This window comes from Staurois parvus, unplaced genomic scaffold (genome assembly GCF_062004578.1).
Source record: "Staurois parvus isolate SC_StPar_1 unplaced genomic scaffold, SC_StPar_1.0 ptg000127l, whole genome shotgun sequence".
In the NCBI taxonomy this organism is placed as follows: domain Eukaryota; kingdom Metazoa; phylum Chordata; class Amphibia; order Anura; family Ranidae; genus Staurois; species Staurois parvus.
In genome coordinates this window covers 482501-489261 of record NW_028317923.1, presented here as the reverse complement: position 1 = coordinate 489261, position 6761 = coordinate 482501, and positions in this window count along the sequence as shown.

Sequence of the window (6761 nt, the reverse complement as noted above, 5' to 3'; positions counted from 1 at the left end):
AGATTAAATCCCGAGGACGTTGGGGTGGCATGATCCCTCCCCCTCCTCATGGCGTTTCCTTGCCTGGCACTCTGCCACCAAGTGCTACACGTGTGCGCCCAGCGGGAATATGTGCGTCAGCTCGCATATCGGGAATGAACATTCTAACACTCAGTTTGTTAATTACAGGACGTGGTGTTTTTTTTTTTTTTTTTTTTGCTGAGTATCCAAAAAAATACACTTTTTTTTTTTTTTTTTTTTTTCCCCAAAAGCACTTAGTTCTCAGAACAGAGAAGGATCGATATAGGAGAGGAATTTTTTTGTTTTTTTATATTTCTAACAAACCATTTTTGATTGTTACAAACAGATGAATACTCTTATCTCTCACTTGTAGCAAAATAAATATTTTGCGTATTTTCACTCGCTTGTGGTTTTCTAAAGCACTTTTTTTTTTTTTTTTTTCGTACCGGCGCTCAAATGATTCTTTTCATTCGGTTTTCGTTGGTTTGGTTTCAAATCCAGTACAGACAGATGTGCCCGCCATTGAGTGAGGGACTATTATTATTATTATACAGTATTTATATAACGCCAAAGGTTTGCTCAGCGCTGTACAATAGCGAGGGGGACAGAACATGTAACAATACAATACACGAGGGGTTCGAGGGCCCTGCTCTTTCCAGCTTACAATCTAGGGACTATTGTTAGTATACACCGAAAATAACATCGGAGTATATGGAATACCTTCTGATAAAGGGGGTCCAACATCCACTATTGAATAGTTAAAGCGGATGTAAACCTCAGATATGAACAAAGCACATCCCTCTATAGTGTGTACTTGGCTCAGTCCAGAGCACTTAAACCTCAGACATGAAATATGAACAAAGCACATCCCTCTATAGTGTGTGTGCTTGGCTCAGTCCAGAGCACTTAAACCTCAGACATGAAATATGAACAAAGCACATCCCTCTATAGTGTGTACTTGGCTCAGTCCAGAGCACTTAAACCTCAGACATGAAATATGAACAAAGCACATCCCTCTATAGTGTGTGTGCTTGGCTCAGTCCAGAGCACTTAAACCTCAGACATGAAATATGAACAAAGCACATTCCTCTATAGTGTGTACTTGGCTCAGTCCAGAGCACTTAAACCTCAGACATGAAATATGAACAAAGCACATCCCTCTATAGTGTGTGTTTGGCTCAGTCCAGAGCACTTAAACCTCAGACCTGAAATATGAACAAAGCACATCCCTCTATAGTGTGTGTGCTTGGCTCAGTCCAGAGCACTTAAACCTCAGACATGAAATATGAACAAAGCACATCCATCTATAGTGTGTGCTTGGCTCAGTCCAGAGCACTTAAACCTCAGACATGAAATATGAACAAAGCACATCCCTCTATAGTGTGTGTTTGGCTCAGTCCAGAGCACTTAAACCTCAGACCTGAAATATGAACAAAGCACATCCCTCTATAGTGTGTACTTGGCTCAGTCCAGAGCACTTAAACCTCAGACATGAAATATGAACAAAGCACATCCCTCTATAGTGTGTGTTTGGCTCAGTCCAGAGCACTTAAACCTCAGACCTGAAATATGAACAAAGCACATCCCTCTATAGTGTGTGTGCTTGGCTCAGTCCAGAGCACTTAAACCTCAGACATGAAATATGAACAAAGCACATCCATCTATAGTGTGTGCTTGGCTCAGTCCAGAGCACTTAAACCTCAGACATGAAATATGAACAAAGCACATCCCTCTATAGTGTATGCTTGGCTCAGTCCAGAGCACTAAGTGTCATTTCTGTCTGCTGCCTCCTTCCTCTATCAACATGAGTCACTTCTGACAAGTTCTCATGACAACAAGAGATTAAAAGGTGACAGGAGGGAGCTCCAGCAAATTGACAGCCTCAACTCTGTTTCTATGAGCGGTGTGGAGGGGAGGGGGGGGGGGTTGTCTTTTCCCTCCAATCAGCTTTCAGAGCTCTGGACTGAGCCAAGTACACACTATAGAGGGATGTGCTTTGTTCATATTTCATGTCTGAGGTTTTAAGTGCTCTGGACTGAGCCAAGTACACACTATAGAGGGATGTGCTTTGTTCATATTTCATGTCTGAGGTTTAAGTGCTCTGGACTGAGCCAAGTACACACTATAGAGGGATGTGCTTTGTTCATATTTCATGTCTGCCGTTTACAATCACTTTTAAAGAGACCGGTCTTGGCGTATTGTAATGTCGTTGTACTTGTTTCCGATGGGAATGTGGATGGAGGAATAGATGTTCGAGCAAATGAGGGAGGAGAGTTTGGGGGGCTACAAGTGGATGGGAAGGATGGGTCTGGTGATGGGGAGACTCCATGCAGCTTTTTAATGGCCTGCGGATAAAGTGGGGGAGTGATGGAAACGTCTGAAAGGTCCCCCTGAATGGCAGAGGATACAGTTGGTGGATATTGTAGAACTACAGATCCCAGCTGGCCTTGATTCTTCTGCTAGACCTATCCCAGGTGCTGGGCCCCCGTTTGGTCGAAGGAAAACGACAATTTGTGGTAGCTGGAAGCTCTGACTTGCTGGCACGGCACTGCTGCGCTCTCCGGACACTTTGTTGCTGCATTGTAATGCTTCTAAAAATACTTTTTTTTTCCCCTCGTGTGGCAGCGCAGAGCGAGGATCCAGGCGACGGCTCGCCACGGTGCGCTTTTCTTATGATGTGTCTAGACTCCTTCATAGAAGGTCAGGGCAGGTAATGGACCTGTGTGGAAACGGATCTCAGACATGTCCTAAATCAACGTGATGTATGTCTTTGCGGAGAAATGCATTGCGGTAAATGAAATGTATCGCCGTTCGCCACAACGCGTCACCTGACTTCAAATGCACGTCGTTACATTGCATGGAAATGCGTCTGTATGGTAGATACAGGCTTTACTACAAACATGTCCATGGCCTAAGGCAGGGGGCTCCAGACTTTCTAAACAAAGGGCCGGTTTATTGTCCTCCAGACTTTAGAAAATGTCCTGGCTTCCATAACAATACCCCATCATTGGTGTCAGTGGGAGGAATAGTTCCCCATCATTGGTGTCAGTGGGAGGAATAGTGCCCCATCATTGGTGTCAGTGGGAGGAATAGTGCCCCATCATTGGTGTCAGTGGGAGGAATAGTGCCCCATCATTGGTGTCAGTGGGAGGAATAGTGCCCCATCATTGGTGTCAGTGGGAGGAATAGTGCCCCATCATTGGTGTCAGTGGGAGGAATAGTGCCCCATCATTGGTGTCAGTGGGAGGAATAGTTCCCCATCATTGGTGTCAGTGGGAGGAATAGTGTCCCATCGCTGGTGTCAGTGGGAGGAATAGTGCCCCATCACTGGTGTCCGTGGGAAGAATGGTGCCCCATCACTGGTGTCCGTGGGAAGAATGGTGCCCCATCACTGGTGTCCGTGGGAAGAATGGTGCCCCATCATTGGTGTCAGTGGGAGGAATAGTGCCCCATCATTGGTGTCAGTGGGAGGAATAGTTCCCCATCATTGGTGTCAGTGGGAGGAATAGTGTCCCATCGCTGGTGTCCGTGGGAAGAATAGTGCCCCATCACTGGTGTCCGTGGGAAGAATGGTGCCCCATCACTGGTGTCCGTGGGAAGAATGGTGCCCCATCACTGGTGTCCGTGGGAAGAATGGTGCCCCATCACTGGTGTCCGTGGGAAGAATGGTGCCCCATCACTGGTGTCCGTGGGAAGAATGGTGCCCCATCATTGGTGTCAGTGGGAGGAATAGTGCCCCATCATTGGTGTCAGTGGGGAGGAATAGTTCCCCATCATTGGTGTCAGTGGGAGGAATAGTGTCCCATCGCTGGTGTCCGTGGGAAGAATAGTGCCCCATCGCTGGTGTCCGTGGGAAGAATGGTGCCCCATCACTGGTGTCCGTGGGAAGAATGGTGCCCCATCACTGGTGTCCGTGGGAAGAATGGTGCCCCATCACTGGTGTCGTTGAGTTTCCATAATAAATGCAAGGTTGGCCAAGGTAACGTGCAGAGGAAAAACTCCTCAAAGACATCAAAACTTGGTGGCAATTTTTCTGCCTTCAGAATTCCAGACTTTGTTTAATGTATAAATATTTTTGGTTTCCAAGCATTGGGGTGGAACAGCGAAGGGTGGTGCAGTCCCAGCGACCACATACCTTCTGAATGCCTTGATGGCTCCAGACCTCAACATACCTTCTGAATGCCTTGATGGCTCCGGACCTCAACATGCCTTCTGAATGCCTTGATGGCTCCGGACCTCAACATACCTTCTGAATGCCTTGATGGCTCCGGACCTCAACATACCTTCTGAATGCCTTGATGGCTCCGGACCTCAACATACCTTCTGAATGCCTTGATGGCTCCGGACCTCAACATGCCTTCTGAATGCCTTGATGGCTCTGGACTTCATCATTGGCTGGCCAATTGTCTTGGACTTCAACACTGGACTTCAACATACCTTCTTGAGGTAGTACTGCCTGGACCTTGAAGAAGGGGACATAAAAGCTTGTCCTCAAAATTGTATGTTAGTGCAAATTAAAAAAAAGTATCACGTCAGTACTCAATTGTTTCTGTAATATACTTTCTGAATGCCTTGATGGCTCTGGACTTCAACATGAAGTTCTCGCTTTAAAGTTGCATTCTGGGACTTGCAGTTCTACGACAACTGGCCAGCCAATGATTCGCTGCCTTTGTGGCTCAGCCGATCACAAGCTATGAGGCCATCCAGCTGGCTTTGAGCAGAACGCAGAGCTTGGGAACAGGCAGCCTTCAACATCCGCACTCTGATTGGAGGTCATTGATTTTACGGGAAAACATGTTTATAGACAGAGTGCTGATCGACCAGTGGAGTTTGACTTCTGCTTCCTTAAGTAAGAGCTGCCTTTCTCCTATTGACTGACAATCAGAGTGAGATGAAAGCTAAGAGCTGGGAGATGGGAGCAGTAAAGAAAGCCGGTTAATACATCGGCAGACGTACACAGCCGAAGCACGAGGGCTTGAAGGTCCGTTTTTAGGAGCACCATGGATGTTCTGCTCCCACAACCCAGGAAGATGCTGTATGGATGCATAAAACACAAACTACTCTTTTTGGGTTCTTTGCTAATCGTGGAGTTTTCATTTGGCTGGAACATTTAGTTTTGGGGGGTTTATTCTGGGGTCACTATAGACGCAGACCGGATTTAATTTTAGACTTTTTTTTTTTTTTTCCCCCCCTCTCTCCTTGGCCAAGGGAGCATGTCGGGTTTGTATTGATGAACAAGTCCCTGGTGCCCAGTCGAAGAGTTACTCTCTTCTCACTACCTCCCCTTCCCACAGCTTCCTGGAACTTACCAAGCTTTTATGGCATTGATTTTACAATTAGCCTGTTAACCCTCCCGCCCTGCTAACCTTGCCGGTACTGCTGGACTGAGCTGTCAATCAGCCCACAATGAAGCAAGCACCCCCCCACCCCCACACAACCCCCCCCCCCCCCACCTTCCCACCACCACCACCACCTTTTCCCAGCCGCCGCCTCCCTTCAGACCAGGTGTAATTGTGCCGGGTAACCGGTGTGTCTTCCTTGTACTGGCTCATGTGGAGTAACCCTTTAACTTTTGTTGTCTTTTTCCTTCTATAGTTTTGTGTGTAAGGTGCAGATAAATAAGAAGGCTACATAAAATTCACAATCGGGACTTTAAATGTACCCCTGGGAGTCAAACTGAGTCAAAGATCCATAATTAAAACATTTTTATTACAGAATATAACCTTGAAGTGGTAAAGCTTTGTGTTTTTTTTTTTTTCTGTTTTGTTTTTTTTTTATAACAAACGTCATACTTACCTGCTCTGGGCAGCCCCGATCATCCTTTTCTGTGGTCCCCCGCCAGATCTCCTGGCTGCTCCTCTTCAGCAAGTGCCCCCAGAGCAAGCTGCTTGCTCTGGGGGCTCCCAAGCTGGTCCTGTATGTCCTTTTAAGCATGGCTCGAGCCAGGGGCAGACTGACCATTTGGAAACTCTGGCACTGCCCGAGGGCCCGGGGTCAGTAGGGGGTCCCATGAGATGCCCCTGGTACCTTTTTCATAGGCTTTTTTGAGTTTGGGCAAGGACACAGGGGCCCCATGATCCCCTATTGCCTGGGGGCTCCCATGAGTTGTCATTCCGACCCTGGCTTGAGCCCACTTCCACCTCACGGTCTGTGATAGACAGCAGAGGGAGCCAATGGTTCCTGCTGCTGTGCCTCAGCCAATGAGGAGAGGGAGAGCCGAGGCATTCTTGCACATCTCTGGATCGTGGTCAGGCTCCGGAAAGAATTAGGGGGGCTCAGGGGTGAGAAGCAAACTGAAGGTTTTTTTTTACCTTGAATGCATGAAGGTTTTACCTTCAGCCTCTATCTATCCTTTCAGTTGTATCCAACCCTTGGTGATTGCATGGACCGTCACTCGTAAGCAACTTTTTCCATGACTTCTCAATTATTTTACAGGGTAGGTTGCCAGAACTTTCCCCAACACCTACCATGCAGGAGATCCGCATGGCCAGGGATGAAACTAGGACAACTTAGACAGGAGCCAATTAACCTACCAGCATGTCTTTGGAGTGTGGGAGGAAATCCTCGCAAACACAGGGAGAACATGCAAACTCCATGCAGGAGGTGCCATGGTTGGGAATCGAACCCATGACCCAATTACTGCAAGACAGAAGTGCTAACCACTACCCACTGTGCCACCCTCTTCAGCCTCTAGAACCACTTTAAAAAAGTCAAACCTATAACCATTGTGACATGTAGGCAATATCAATGCCAATAAAAAA